At 41.9% G+C, this 15,658-nt stretch overlaps 2 protein-coding genes across 2 annotated transcripts in view; one reads left to right on the top strand and one right to left on the bottom strand.

The window, feature by feature from the left end:
* Positions 1 to 15,658, bottom strand: part of LOC137299471 (ran-binding protein 3-like) — a 303,210-nt gene that overhangs the window by 195,413 nt on the left and 92,139 nt on the right. The gene's annotated exons all lie outside the window — the stretch shown is intronic.
* slc1a6 (solute carrier family 1 member 6) overlaps positions 3,489 to 15,658 on the top strand; it is a 78,170-nt gene continuing 66,000 nt past the window's right edge. The window contains exons 1-2 of the mRNA XM_067968214.1: positions 3,489 to 3,762; positions 5,941 to 6,132. The gene's annotated coding sequence lies outside the window, so the exon portion shown is untranslated. The remainder of the gene's footprint in view (positions 3,763 to 5,940; positions 6,133 to 15,658) is intronic.

Consider the following 15,658-nt stretch of genomic DNA (forward strand, 5'->3'; position numbering starts at 1 on the left):
GTATTCACTTGAGTTTAGAAGAATGAGAGGGGATCTCATTGAAACATATAAAATTCTGACAGGGCTAGACAGACTGGATGAAGGGAGGATGTTTCCCCTGGCTGGGTGGGTCCAGAACGAGGGGTCACAGTCTCAGGATACGGGGTAGGACATTTAGAACTGAGATGAGGAGAAATTTCTTCACTCAGAGGGTGGTGAACCTGTGGAATTCTCTACCACAGAAGGCTGTGGAGGCCAAGTCACTGAATATATTTAAGATGGAGCTAGATGGATTTCTAGACTCAAAAGGCATCAAGTGGTATGGGGAGAGAGCGGGAATATGGTATTGAGATAGAGGATCAGCCATGATCATATTGAATGGCGGAGCAGGCTCGAAAGGCTGAATGGCCTACTCCTGCTCCTATTGTCTATGTTTCTATGTTTAAGTGGTGGTCATTGAAGAACAAGTACAGCAGCAGGATACAGCCACATAAATTGTGGCACAGAACATGCACATCTCATATCACAGGTTAGTGATGCAGATTAGGGCTTACCCAGTGAAGGCAACAGTACTATTATTGAGGGGTGTCACCAGAGGAAACTTCGGAGATAGTGAAATCAATGCTAGCCACTCTACAGCCACTGCTAACACACTTGGGAAAGCAGCAGCCTATGCAAACCTCTTTGAACATGGATGCTTTTCGAATTGGCAGAACTGCGGTAACGCAGTACTGAGGGATTTGCATTGGGAGTTCTTTTATTTTCTATTTATGTAAATAGGACAAGAGGAAGTAAATTGCAGGTTGCTGATGATACCAAATTAGGGACAGGGCAAGCTGCGAGGAAGAATGCAGAAGGTAACAGATGCAATTCAATCCAGAGAACTGTAAAGTAGCATATTTTGGGTAAATGGTTAGATTTTTAACCCACTTCCTGTCCGTTCCTATCAGCCCAAGTCTGGAGGTTATGCAGGTCCTGTTGTAGACTGGCATGGGCTGTTTCCTTATCAGAGTAGTTGTGAATGGAGATAAACACTGTGGAATTGTGAGCAAACAGCCTCACTTCTGACCTTAAGACTTAGGAGGGAAGGTTATTAATGAAGCAGCTGAAGATGATTGGGCTGAGAACGCTTCCCTGAGGAACTCCTGTAGTTATGTCTTGGGCTGTGGCCTCCAGCAACCATCTTCCTTTGAGTCAGGTATGACTCCAGCTGTCTGACCCCCCCCCCCCCCCCCCCCCCCACCATTGACTTAAGTTTTGCTAGGGCTCCTTGGTGTCATGCTCGGTTGAATGCTGCCTTGATGTTGACAACATATACTCTCACCTCTCATCTGGCATTCAGCTCATGTGTCCATGTCTGGATCAAAACTGTAATGAGGTCTGGAGCTGTGTGGTTCTGGCAGAACCCGAACTAAGCTACAATGAGCAGGTTATTGGTAGTAATGTGTTGCTTGATGACACTATTGATGACACTTATCATTTTACTGATGATTGGCAAGAGGCTGATAGGTCAGTTAACTGGCCAGGTTAGATTTATTCTGTTTTTTGTGAATAGAAAATACCTGGGCAATCTTTCACATTGTCAGGTAGATCCCAGTGTCATATCTGTACTGGAACAGCTTTGCGAGGGGAGTGGCCAGCTCTGGTGAACAGGTCTTCAGAACTACCATTGGATGTTGTTAGGGCCCATGACCTTTGTTGTCCAGTACACTCAGCCAATTCTTAATTTCACATGGATTCAACTGAATTTGCTGGACACTGGTATCCATGATGCTGGGGACCTCAGGCAGAGGCCAAGTATTTTTAGCTGAAGATGTTTGCAAACATTTCAATCTTGTCTCTTGCACTCATATGCTGGGCTCCATCATGATTAAGAATGGGGAATGTTCATGAGCCTCCTTCTCCTGTTAGTTGCTTGGTCGTCCACCATGATTCTTGAATGGTGTCATCGCACTACAGAGCTTTGCTCTAATCTGTTGATTGTGGAACCACTTAGCTCTGTCTTTAGCCTGATGTTTTTGGTGTTTCGCATGCACGTAGCCCTATATAGTAGCTTCAATAGATTTCTATCTCATTCGAAGGTATGTTGGGTCTACTTCTGGCATGTGTTTCTAGACTCCACATTGAACCAAGGTTGGTCTCCTGTCTTAATGGTGATCACAGACTGAAGGATGTGCTGGGCCATAAGGTTACAGATTGTGGTAGTATACAATTCTGCTGCAGCTATTGGCCCACAGCACCTCATGGATGCACAGATTTGGGCTGCAAATCTGGCCTTAGTCTGTATCACTTCGCAGAGTGGTAGTGCCACACTACATGATTGAGAGAGCCCTCACGGTGGAGATGAGACCTTGTCTTCACAAGGACAGTGTGCTGGTCACCTCTGCCGATGCTATCGTGGCCAGACGAGTTTGCACAGGGAGGATTGCCTGGTAAAGTGTGTCCCTGTGGACAGTCCTGTCGAGAGTGACTTTGTTGGCTGTATCCTCTGTGGAAAGTATCACTGTGGAAAGTCTACTATACAGGAAATCTCTGTAGATATTTTGGATTTTCAGTGACTAATGTTTAATAAGCATTGTGTACCTTGAGAGTGTGAAGTGAGGACAACATGTATATATCTCTGCTAAGGAGCCAGAAAATTCCAGTTAGGTCGCTCCACCGTCAGAAGTAACCCCATCTCAAATCCCAAAGACAAGGTCATTAGCATGAAATGGATCGGTACCTGTGCCACTTACGGTGCTCCCTGAGTATCTGCCCCATGGGGTATCGGAGTACCACTTTGTGCTAGTACAGGGCAGGGGAAGGGGGTGGGTCAGGCTGGCCAAAGGAAAATGATGAATCCTGAGCTGCTCCTTGCTCTCTTTGTCACTTTCCTGTTGGCAATTGATTTCTCTGACATCAATTACTGTTGAGAAATGGCATTGTGAGCTCCATTTGTGGCACTTATACAACATATACACCTGCATCATGCAGGCTTTCATTACATTGACTATGCACTCACAGAACTTGCAACATCTCAGGTGCGGACCTTCTGTCCTGCCTCTTACTGTGATGTCATGACTGAGGGGAGGGGGGGCAGGGGTTGGAAGAAGCACCTGACCTCCTATTAGAATGTCTGAACATGGGCAGAAAAGGGCAGATACCCTGCGGAAACAAGTGCCACCACAAATACCTCCCTCCAACCCAGAATGCATGATTTTGTGCCAAAAAGGGAACAGAATTTCTAGGCTGGAAATGTGTTGCACAGTATTACTCGGGAGTCCTATGTTATGTAAATTGTCATAAAAAAATGTTTTCCCAACTCAATGTAAATAAGGCTTTTCTTTATTAATATTCATCATCTTCTGTCATTATTTTTCCTACGACATGAACTGGTGTAAATTATATAGTCCCATCATTTTCTGGCTTATGAATCTCAATGTTCACCAGAAATTAGCCGTTAGACATCACTTGTTCTTTAAAATCGATATTGCATGAAGGTGAAGTGGGAGGCTTTAGAGGCTTTAACCCTGACCGCCTTGAGGAAACCCGGACAGGAGGGCAGTTAAAATCTCCCGTGGGACTTAACCACCAAGATCCCGCTGTCTTCCCATGGGTTCCAATTTTAACCTGCTCAACTGAGCAGGCAAGACGGACTCCGCCAGAATCCAGCAGGATCCTTCTTTAAAGATGCAGATTGGGCTCCGATGCCGGCACTGTGACCTGAATGCAAGTTTAACCAGAGGCCTGCGTGGGGAAGCCCGTCGTAGGAAGAGGAGCCATGGCTAGAAGAGGCCCAAAAAGGTAACTGTTTTTCCTTTGTTTTCCTTTTCCTTGTGGGGCGCAAGTCAATAAATCTAAGATACCCGGTGAGATGCAGGTCATCAAGTCTCAAAGACTGAAAACCACAGGTCAGCAAATCTAATGAAAGCTTAGAGGCACAGGTCATGAAATCTAACAGAGACTGAGGGGTGCAGGTCGCAAATCTATGAGAAACTGAGAGACACATGCTTAGGTCTCCCATGCCACGGGCTTCCCCCCCAACCCAACAGTGAGGCCCTCCCGAAACCTCTTCCAACCACTTACCTAAGAATATGAGAACATAAGAAATAGGAGCAGGAGTAGGCCATACGGACCCTCGAACCTGCTCTGCCATTCAATAAGATCATGGTTGATCTTCTACCGCAACTCCACTTTCCCGCCATATCCCCATATCCCTTGATTTCCTTAGTGTCCAAAAATGTATCGATCTCAGTCTTGAATATACTCAATGACTGAGCATCCACAGCCCTCCGGGGTAGGGACTTTCAAAGAAATTTTTCCTCATCTCAGTCCTAAATGGCCGACCCCTTATCTTGAGACTATGACCTCTAGTTCTAGACTCTCCAGCCAGGGAAACAGCCTCTCAGCATCTACCCTGTCAAGCCCCGTAAGAATTTTATATGTTTCAATGAGATCACCTCTCATTCTTCTAAACTCCAGAGAATATAAGCCCATTCTGCACAATCTCTCCTCAGAGAACAACCCCCTCATCCCAGGAATCAATCTAGTAAACCTTTGTTGCACCCCCTCTAAGGCAAGTATATCCTTCCTTAGGTAAGGACACCAAAACTGTACACAGTACTCCAGGTGTGATCTCTTATACTCCAACCCTCTTGCAAAAAAGGCTAACATTCCATTGCCTTCCTAATTGCTTGCTGTACCTGCATGTTAACTTTCTGTGATTCGTGTACAAGAACACCCAAATCCCTTTGACTACCAGCATTTTTTAGTCTCTCAACTTTTAAAAAATATTCTGCTTTTCTATTCTTCCTACCAAAGTAGATAATTTCATATTTTCCCCACATTATACTTCATCTGCCACCTTCTCGCCCACTCACTTAATCTGTCTATATCCCTTTGCAGCCTCTTTGTGTCCTCCTCACAGCTTACTTTCCCACCTAGCTTTGTATCGTCAGCAAACTTGGATACATTACACTCGGTCCCCTCATCTAAGTCATTGATATAGATTGTAAATAGCTGAGGCCCAAGCACCGATCCCTATAGCACCCTACTAGTTACAACCTGCCAACCTGAAAATTACCTGTTTATTCATACTCTCTGTTTTCTGTCCGTTAACCAATCCTCAGTCCATGCTAATATATTATCCCCCATCTCATGTGCCCTAATCTTGTGTAACAACCTCTTACCTGAGTGTCAGAGATCGTTCCTTCAGTCCCCGGCGGTGACCTCTTGCCGACCGACATTCCACTCCCGCCCGTCGGCCAGATGCTGCTTCCCACCGGTTTTGGGTGGGCGACTGACGAGGCCTGTGCAAATAAATCCCGGGAGTTAAAATCTCTTGGGGCTCATGCTGCCGAAGTCAGGACGATTTGCTGCCTGCCTAGGCCCCCGCCCGCACTACTGCCGCCCCAAGTTAAAATCAGGGTTTTTATATCCATATATTCCACTATAAATAGCATTACAGTGCAAATTTCAATTTTGTGTTTGGGTCGTGAATGTTCTAATATTCTCATTTCAGTGTTAAAATTTATTTAAATGGAGATTGAGTGACAAAGCTCTGAATGGAGGGAAATATACACTTGTTTCATAAATAGAAGCTCACAGTAACATTTTGTCTGCTTCACACTGGCATTCTGTCTTCATTATCACCCGCTCTTTGAGGTACCTCCAGCACTGAGAGCGAGAGGGGGATAATGAGCATTGTAGCAGCTGTTAATTCCAGTACTTGCTGATTGGCTGTTGATAAGCATCAACTGCTAATGGCCTTCCCACTTCAATTACAGAAAGGCTTGGCTCTGTTTTTCTCAGCTTACCATGCATATTGACTGTCCTCTTTGGAACCATTCTGGAGTATGTGATAGAGAGAGTGAGAGCAAAAGGAAAAGATAGAGACTCTGCATTCCTGTACTATTTCCTGCTGTTGCTTACTGAGCTGGAAGGCTTTAAGGGTGATTTTGTAATGCAATTCTGTGCCAACAGAGGACAAAACAAAAAGAATTTGAAACCGGTCTGAAGAGAATCCCGAACTAGCTTCATTTCTCTGTACATCGTTAGCAAACACATTCTCAAAAGTTCAACAACAAAGATCAACAAGTGAACGCTCAGCTAATGCAACAGTTGCCTACTATCCATTAATAGAATAAAAGTGCCAACATCAGTGTGACTGCTCACGTAAGTAAAACTAAAGAATTGGTGAAATGATAGGACTGTCTGCTCTTATTCTGAATGGTAAAATTTAATTAAATATATGCTGGAAAAAGAACAGATTCCTAGAACTTTAAGTCATTCGTTCAGATTTGATGTAACGTTCAAACAATCATAAGAATATAATATTATGTAGACAGCTCTTGTTGCAGTACTTACTCTGTTGTGTTCCGTGCACAGCTCTCTTAATAGTGCTAACTCGGTTGTGTTTAGCGCATGGCTTTCGGTACAGTGCTGACTCTATTGTGTTTAGTGCCTAGCTCTCTGTACAGCGCTGACTGAATTATGTATGCATCCAAGGGGGATAGAGAGGTGCAGTTCAACAAATCTAAGATACATTGAGAGGCGGATACCAAATCTAAGAGAGGCGCAGGACATTAAATCTAACTGAAATTGAGATGTAGGTCATAAAGTCTCGGAGACAGAGAGGTGCGGGTCATCAAATATAACAAGGACTAAGAATTGCATGCAATCAAATCCAACATAGACTCAGAGACACATGTCACCAACGCTAAGCAAGACTGAGATGCAGGTCATGAAATCCAGCAGAGAATTGAAAAAACACTGAGAAGTACAGGTTACCAAATCTGAGAGAGACAGACGTGTGGGTCATCAAATCTAACACAGATTGCAAGTCAAAACTGAGAGATGCAAGTCCAGAAATCTGAGACTGAGACATAGGTTGTCAAATCTAACATAGACTGAGTGGTACAGGTACCTATATCTAAGAGAGACTGAGACACACAGGTCAATAAATCTAAGATACCCTGTGAGATGCAGATCAAGTCTCAAAGATTGAAAGACACAGGTCAGCAAACCTAATGGAGGCTTAGAGGCACAGGTGATGAAATCTAACAGAGACTGAGGGGTGCAGGTCACAAATCTAACAGAAACTGAGAGATGCAAACCACAAATCTACACAGACTGAGAGGTGCTTGTCAAATCTAAGAGACTTTTATATGCTAAAGTCATGAAATCTAACGTGGATTGAGTGGTGCAGGTCACCAAATGAAAGAGAGACTGAAAAGCACAGGTCACCTTACCTAAAAAAGATCCAAAGGTGCAGCTCATCTAATCTAAGAGAGACTTAGAGGGGCATGTCGTAAAATCTGAGCGACTGTAAGCTTTAGGTGAAGGTCATCAAATCTAAGGCAAATTGAAGTATGCAAGTCAGCAACAATAACACAGACTGAAAGGCATAGGTCACCAAATCTAAGAGGGACAGAGAGGCTTAGGTTGCCAAATCTAAGATATAATGAAGATTTCAGGTCAGCAACTATAACACAGACTCTTTTTTGGATTTTTCTACCGAGAATTCAACAATGCTAAGCAAATTATTGGTTAGGCTGCAATTAGAATATTGTGTACATTTTGGACACTCTACTTTAGGACGGATGCCAAGGCCATGGAGGGGTATACAATGATGATATCAGGGATACAAGGCTTTACCTATGAGGAGAGACTAGAGAAATTGGGACTCTTTACACTACAATAGAGATTCCCAGGGCTTAAAGGGTTAAATTATGCGGACAGGTTACATAAACTTGGCTCATATTCCCTTGAGTTGGAAGGTTCAGAAGTGATCTAATCAAAGTATTTAAAATGATTAAGGAATCTGATAGGCTAGATACAGAGAAACAATTTCCTCTGGTGGGGGAATCCAAAACAAGAGGGCGTAATCTTTAAAATTAGAGCTGGGCCATTTAGGAGTAAAATAAGGAAGCGCTTTTTCACACAAAGGGTAGTGATAATCTGGAACTTACTCCCCCAAAAGGCTTTGTATTTAGGGTCAATTGAAACTTTCAAGACTGAGATCGATAGATTTTTGTTAGATTAGGGTATCAAGGAATATGGAACAAAGGCAGGTAAATGGAGTTGAGGTACAGATCAGCCATGATCTAATTGAATGACGGAACAAGCTGGAGGGGCTGAATGACCTTCTCTTGTTTCTATGTTGAGGATTTCTGAAAGAAGTGTTCAAAATTTCTATGGGGTTTTGATGGTAAATAGGGAAGAACTATTTCAATGGGTCAGTGAGTCAATAAGGACATAAAGCTAAGATCATCAACAAAAGAATGAAAGGAGAGATTAGGAGAATTTTTTTGCACAATGGGTTATTAGTGCATGAAATGCCCTGAGAAACAGCAGTGGAGGCAGAATTCATAACAGCTTTTAAAAGAAAAATTTACAAGGGTATGGGAAAAAGGGACTAAGTCACCAGCATTTTCAGAGAACTGATGCTGTGAAAAATTGTGTGTGAAGGGGGTGAGGGTAACTCTAAATGCCATGGATTCTCAGTACACAGTTCTATTATAATAATATAATAATAGAACTGTTGGAAAAAGATTAATGACCTTACCAAGTAAACCATACCTTGGTTTACTTGGTGAGGTCATTAATCTTTTTTTCAACATTTTAGCCTGGTACAATGAATACACTCAGCATTCAGATTTGTTGCCATCTTCTGCCAGGCACCCTGAGTCACTTGTCTTGGGACCCACCATTCATCACTCCAATAGAGGGCCTCCCTCCACTTTGGCTAGAAACATGAGCTGTCTGTTTCTGGAACAGTCCTTTGAAGATAAATATGCTATCCCATTGCTGTACAATCTGAATGATGCATATTATTTAGATTTTGGTGGTAATTCCTGAATAGGTAAAAGTCACACATTTTATTCGTTAAATTTTTAGACCTTGTCTGGATTGAAGTTTGAACTACCACCCTCCTAGATGAATGAGCATTCCAAAGGCAATATAATTTGTTACAGATATTAAAGAAAATAAGGCAATTATTGGTTGTTGCTACAGGCCTTCATATGACCTGAAAAAAGACCAGAATTTGGATCATAAGGGACTTCAGCTGCACAGGCATTAACTGAGAAGACAACAGAGGAAACCTAAGAAGTTCCTGTTTGTAGAGATGTTGTACGATTGCTGCTTTACTCAGTGTGTTGAACAGCCCACACAGTTATATAGTGTTCTGGATCTAATCTTCATAAGGTCCCTGGTCTGGTACATAAGGTAAAAGTAGAGAAGCATTTGGGATCCAGTGATCATTAGAACCGATATACTCCTGAGGATGTACAAAAATGAACAATAACACAAAAATAATCAACTTTAAAAGAGCAGACTTTAAAGGAATGCAAAATGAGTTCAAAAAGTTTAAACATAATAATGGTTGGTAAATCTACAATAGAAAAATGGGAAATATTTAAGGAACTATGGATGAGCTACAATAGAAATTCAGTCTGGTCAAATCAAAACAGATTAAAGAGCAATGTGGTTAATTATGGATGGAAAGAAGAGGAGGGTATATTTTCCAGTTGCTCGGGCTAATGGCATATGAGTGGAATAGGTACTGGAGGGGACTGAAAATCTGTCTCAGATCCATACTTTTGGATCTGTACCACTATAGTGCCAAGTGCAATTTTCCAGCAGATTTTTTGAGACCAGTCTAAAGTGGTCTCACTGAAAAGTAACCATAGCTTAATATAAATATTATAACGTATTTCAATGAAACCTAATGTGATTTTCCATCTGCTTAGGACAGGATTGTCCTGGGTGATCTCTTCACTCGTCTAGATCAAATAGATACAAGCCAATTTAGATACATTGGGGAAATGGACTCATGTGTGGCAGATGTCCTTCAACGTAGGTAAATACAGTGTGATGCATTTGGATCTGGGTAATTCCTGTGTATGCCATGCAGGAATACCTTCTCATAGTCTCAGAAGAAATTTCTTCGCTCAGAATTCTCTACCCCAGAGGGCTGTAGATGCTCAGTCATTGAGTATATTCAAGACCTAATATATAGATTTTTGGACTCTAAGGGAATCAAGGGATATTGGGATCGGGCGGGAAAGTGGAGTTGAGGTCGAAGATAATCTTATTGAATGGCGCAGCTGGCTCGATGGGCCATATGGCCTACTCCTGCTCCTATTTCTTATGTTCTTCTGCAGGCAGGAGAAGGACCTAGGGGTTCTAGTGCATGAAACATTGAAGGTCCACAAGCAGTGTACTGAGGCCATAGGGAAAGCAAATAGGGTGAGGTACATTGATAGGACAGTACAATATAAAACTAGGAATTCCATGTTAGTTTATAATGTCCAAAATAAGGTTCGAAAATTTCAACCCCATACGCATACTTAAGGAATCTCAATTCTTTGACAACTGTCTTGCTGTCATAATATAGGAAGAATTTCTTGCTGTTGCATTTGGCTTCTAGAATTCATTTCTGTTTTCCTCTTTACCTCTCTGACTGCCTTTTTTACATTTGTTTTGAGGTTCCTGTATTTTTCCTAGTGGTTTTCATCACCTTTCTTCCTTCAGGCTATGTAGAATTTGTTTTTTCAATCGTCTTGTTAATCCATTTCAGATCATGTTGCTTTACTCTGCGCTCACTAGTTGTTATGTATCTATCCTAAATGCTCAGTAGAATGTTCTTAAAGATATTCCATTTGTCCTCAACTGAAATTTTCTTGAGTACTACCTCCCAGTTCATTTGTTTAAGTTCTTCCCTCACTACTTTCAAGTTTTCTATCTAAGTTATAAATTGTATATCTGAGTATTGGTTTGTAAACAAAGGGAGAAGAGTATTATTCCACTTAAAAATGACAATAGGGGGCTATAATTCAAAGATAAAGAAATAGCAGAGTTATTAAACAATTACTTTGCATCTGTTTTTAGTCCTGAAGAGAAGGGAAAATGCATAGTGAAGAGGAGCTAGACAGTATGGAAATAATGTATGTAAGAGTAGAAATTCCTATTGTGATATAGTTTGGGCAGAAACTATACAATGAGCATGATTTTGCCAACTTTTCTCAGTTGGCCATTTCCATGCTTTATTTGGCGTTAGCATTATTTATTTATCCTGAGCGAGCCCTAGCCACACAATGAGCTGCCAGAGGGACCACTTGCACAGATGACAGGAATTTAAAGAATTGCTGCATGAATATAAACAGCTGAATGCTCACCTGCTACTAAATTACAGAAAGATGGAGGATTCTGCACGCCCAGATTTTGTGCTTGAAATCATTAAGTGAGAAAAGAAAGGCACCCTGGAAAAGAGTTGTTCAAAATGGTGTCCTGGCCAACTTTTATAACCAAACTAAAAGCAGATGATCTGGCTATTGCTGTTTGTGGGACCTTGGCATGTGCAAATTGGCTGCTGCATTTGCCTACATTTCAATAGTGACTGCACTTCATTGGCTGTGAAGTGCTATGAGACATCCTTAGGATGTGTAAGGTGCTATACATATTCGAATTCTTTCTTTCTAATGGTAGATAGTTCACTGAAAGCAACAGCACAGTGAATGGCAACAATAAGGAAAACTAGCTGGATCGTAGGACACATAGCTGCAGGGATATAAAGCACAAATACCAGAGGGTGACAATGAGTCTGTGGCCACACCTGTAGTATTTGGAACAGTTCTGATCATCGTAACTGCAAGGATATCCAGACATTGCAGGCTAACAGAAAAGTGGCAATCAAACTAATACCGACTCCACCTATGAGGAGAGGATGAAGTTCCTGGGATAGTCTACTTTAGAGAAGAGATGGCTCTGGGGAGATATTATTCAAGTATGCAAGTTTGTTATGGAAATTGATAAATTGAACCTCGATAATATGTTCAAGATTGCCACAAACTCTAGAACCAGGGAACTTAGCTCAAGCTTAGAAGACGGAAATTGCACAGACCATTTAGATTTAATTGCTTTACACACAAAATGATAAATGTGTGGAACGCACAGTCCAAGGAGCAGTAAAGGCAGACAATATGGAAATATTTAAGGGAGAATCAAATATTTGGTGGAGTGGGTGATTGAAATGTTTTTCGGACCAGCCATATGGATTGCAGATCCTTTTATAGTTCTGGATTTATCTAAGTTCCCATAATCAGTAACATTTTGTTTCAGAATTTGAGTCTGCTGAGATTGTACTTTATACCACTACACTGAAATCAATTGTGATCTATTTTGATACTCATAAAGGAAACAAATAGAGTGAGTGAGTCAGACACTAACATGGTTAATCATTTGGCTCTTTCCCCCCTCTTTTGATTCAGAGGAGCCCCTGTAACTGTAGCATTCACAGAATGCTTAAGTTAGCCCTAAAGGTAAAGGCGTGTACCATGTAAACATTAGGTCATAAACATACTGTGTCTGGTGAATTTGAAACACATGAATTGACTTTTCTTTTGAAGATGAATTGAAAGTGTCTTGAAGGCAGTTCAAGGCTGGTGAATGTTTTGTTATGACCTACTTTCTTTCTTGTCACTCACACAGCACAAGTTCAATGGGTGGTACAAGAAGAAGGTCTCTCAGGTAGAAGGTTGATAGTCCATTCCTTTTATGTCGGTGGGTATTGGCAGTGTGCAGTGAGCAGAGTCTGACACTCATGATATGCACAACATTCAGTGCTGTGCCTGTAACACTGCTGCCTCAAAACATTTCCTCATTGAAAAGAATCTAAAGAGCATCTGCTGTTTTCAACACAGATGAGTGCATCCCTCAGTGAAACCATGAGTGGTAAGTAAAATACAAATAATCAACAAAGGGTTAGAGATAGTGGAGAAGTGCAAATATCTGGAAATGGCACAAAGTTGTGAAAATTAACTTTCTAAACAAGTAGTTTGTCAGTAGTAATAACACAGACTAACATATGTAAACAGCAAGCATTCTGTCTGATCTACTGCTAACTGTGCACAGACTATTTGCTATAAAGTGCACACAGCCTGCCTATTTTAAAAATATGTACAGAAATTATCTGACCTGAACTATATAAGCTGATATAATATAAATTATACACTGATAGTAAGATTTTTTTCTGCCAGTGGCTTGCTGCCGTAAGCGCGGTGGGGCGAGCTATCCACCTGCCAATTGAAGTTGATGTTCACCCTGTTACATTTTTCGGGATCAAGTTAATTCCGATAATTTTGCTGGGCTCCAAATTTCTGTGTATGCCTGGGAGATTGACAGTAAACAGGTGAGAAATGGCTGCTACTGCAGGAATCCAGCACCTGAAGCAGCTCAAATGGCCAGGCGACATTACAGAGTAACAACCAGTTGCAGCTTCCACTGAAGAATCAGGAAGGAATCAGGAAGTAAATGTACATGGATGGTACTTGGATCCATTGATATGCCCACGGTGTTCATTTAAATTTTGTTAGGCCTTCGCCTCACCTAGCAACGCTGGACACCTGTTGAAAGCAGACGTGCCTAATGACCAGCATTGCTAAGGCAATGATGAGGGAAAATGCAATATATGACATTGCACAGTTATTATCACCTCATTTAAATACACCCACCCAGGTACTTCTGGTGCTCATTAGCACTGACTCTAGAAATTTTGTTGAAGCGAAAAAGTGGCTGGGATCTGGTGTAACAAATACACAAGCGATTTTCCACTTCCGCATGCATGAGTAACTGTGTAAAACCAGCAGACAATGAGAGGAATGAGAGATTTTCTGTAAACTACACACAGACTGTATAGTATAATAGAAACTGTACATAGATAAACTGCACATCGCGGTTACCAGTGCATTTGGGGCAGACAAATTCTTAGGGACTGTCTGATATAATATAAATTATTCATAGTCTCTCTGGTATAATATAAATTTTACATGGAATGTCTGATATAATATAAATTATACACAGACTGTCTGATATAATATAAATTGTACATGGAATGTCTGATTTAATACAAACTGAGGTACACAGACTGTGTGATATAATATAAACTCTCCACAAACTGAAATAAGCTGTATGCAGAGTCAGAAATAAACTGTATAGAGACTGATATAATAAGAAATGGCGGAACTTTCCTATGCCCGCTGAGAAAGTGGTGGGACGGGTTTTCTGTCCACCCATGTGACACTGCTGGAAATCCCTTTCCTTTTTCTATTGGGGGGGGGGGGGAGTGCTCAATTTATATACACGGTGGGATTTCAGTGGTCTTCCCACTCCTGACTAGTTTACTGCCATGGAGAGGGAGGGAAATACAGTATAGCTGCAATGTTTAAAAGGCTGTAGCTACTTAAAGGGCTGGAAGCACAGGAAATTGGGGAAGATGTAGAAGTGGCAGAAGAAGGAGCGGCACCAGGGCCTTCTACTCTGGCAAGAACCCCATATTCTCAGAAGCTTCTGTTGATGTTCTATTGGTTTAAATGAGGACATGGTTTAGACGAGGGCAATCATTCAAAAAAGGAAGCCAGACTTTATGGAGGGAGTGGCTCAGGCAGTCAATGCCATCTCCCATGCTTTGCCACATAGTGCAGATAAAGGTTTAGTTTCGAGGTTGATCAAGGTAGGTAAGGGTACATCTTGAAACACTGTTAGATGCATGATTCACTTTCATATCCACCATGCCATCACTGTGTAATTAACAGAATGAATATTACAGTGAATTATCACAATGCCCCTCATCACCGCTCCTAGTGCCTGAGAGCAAAGGTGGCAGAATAATGCTCAAATGAGAGCTGCTTGTTGTTATACTGCACTTGAAAGCATTATCACCAAGGAATGGATCAGACATCTAAAGTGGCCAGAAGGTGCCTTTCTCACTCTGCATTCTCTTGCAACAGAAAAGGTGGCTCGTAATCAGAGGCAATGAACATCTATCAGGGGAAGAACAGCTACCCTTAGAGCACTGACTGCTCATGAGGAAAAACTCTGCAGTTACTTGGCCATCACACAGGAGAGACTGTGGGAGATGGGGAGGTATGAGATGAGCTGCCAGGCACAGGTTGGTAAAAATAGTAATTGTCTGCAGTTCCGTGAGTACTATCCTGACCTTCAAGGAAAATGTACGGTCTCTTATAATCACTGTCAACTTCCATGATGAGTGTTCCCCACCCTCAAACCTATTTTCTTTGATATCTTCCAGGTCATTCTCAACAAGACTCTGAACCTCAGTCAGAAGAGCAGCCTGGTATCTTCACTTCGCCTACAGTAATCCCCGCCTCACCCGCACCATCATGGCACCTTATGTACTCAAGCACTAACTCAGAATCATCCAGTCAGGGGGTGTTTTTAGTGACTCGAAGAAAGTATCACAGGGTGATGCAGAGCGCACCAGTGGGCAGGAGGACCTGGGAGTGGAAGATGAGGAGGCATCCGAATCTGACCAGATGGTTGAGAAATGCTTGCCTTTGGCTGAGGAGTCCAAGGACTCAGGTCATCAAATGGAAAATGATACAGGCAATTAGAACTTTTGTGTAGGCAGTGCAGATGGTTTCCATGAATGTTCTGCAGATGATGGATAAGTTGCAAGAGTCCACTACCCAAATTTGCAATACAATGAAGGAAATTTGCAAGGCCATGCACGTATGAATGTGTGGCAGTCCAGGATAGATTTGTGACTAAGGCAGAGGAGGGGCTAACGCAACCATTGCCTCTGGAAAGTCTGCAACGACTTTTCCCATTGATTCCTTGCTCAGGAATTCCAAGACTTAATTAAGACTATTCGGTCTATTTTCTCATCAATTGAGAACCC

Source organism: Heptranchias perlo, chromosome 29 (genome assembly GCF_035084215.1).
Source record: "Heptranchias perlo isolate sHepPer1 chromosome 29, sHepPer1.hap1, whole genome shotgun sequence".
In the NCBI taxonomy this organism is placed as follows: Eukaryota; Metazoa; Chordata; class Chondrichthyes; order Hexanchiformes; family Hexanchidae; genus Heptranchias; species Heptranchias perlo.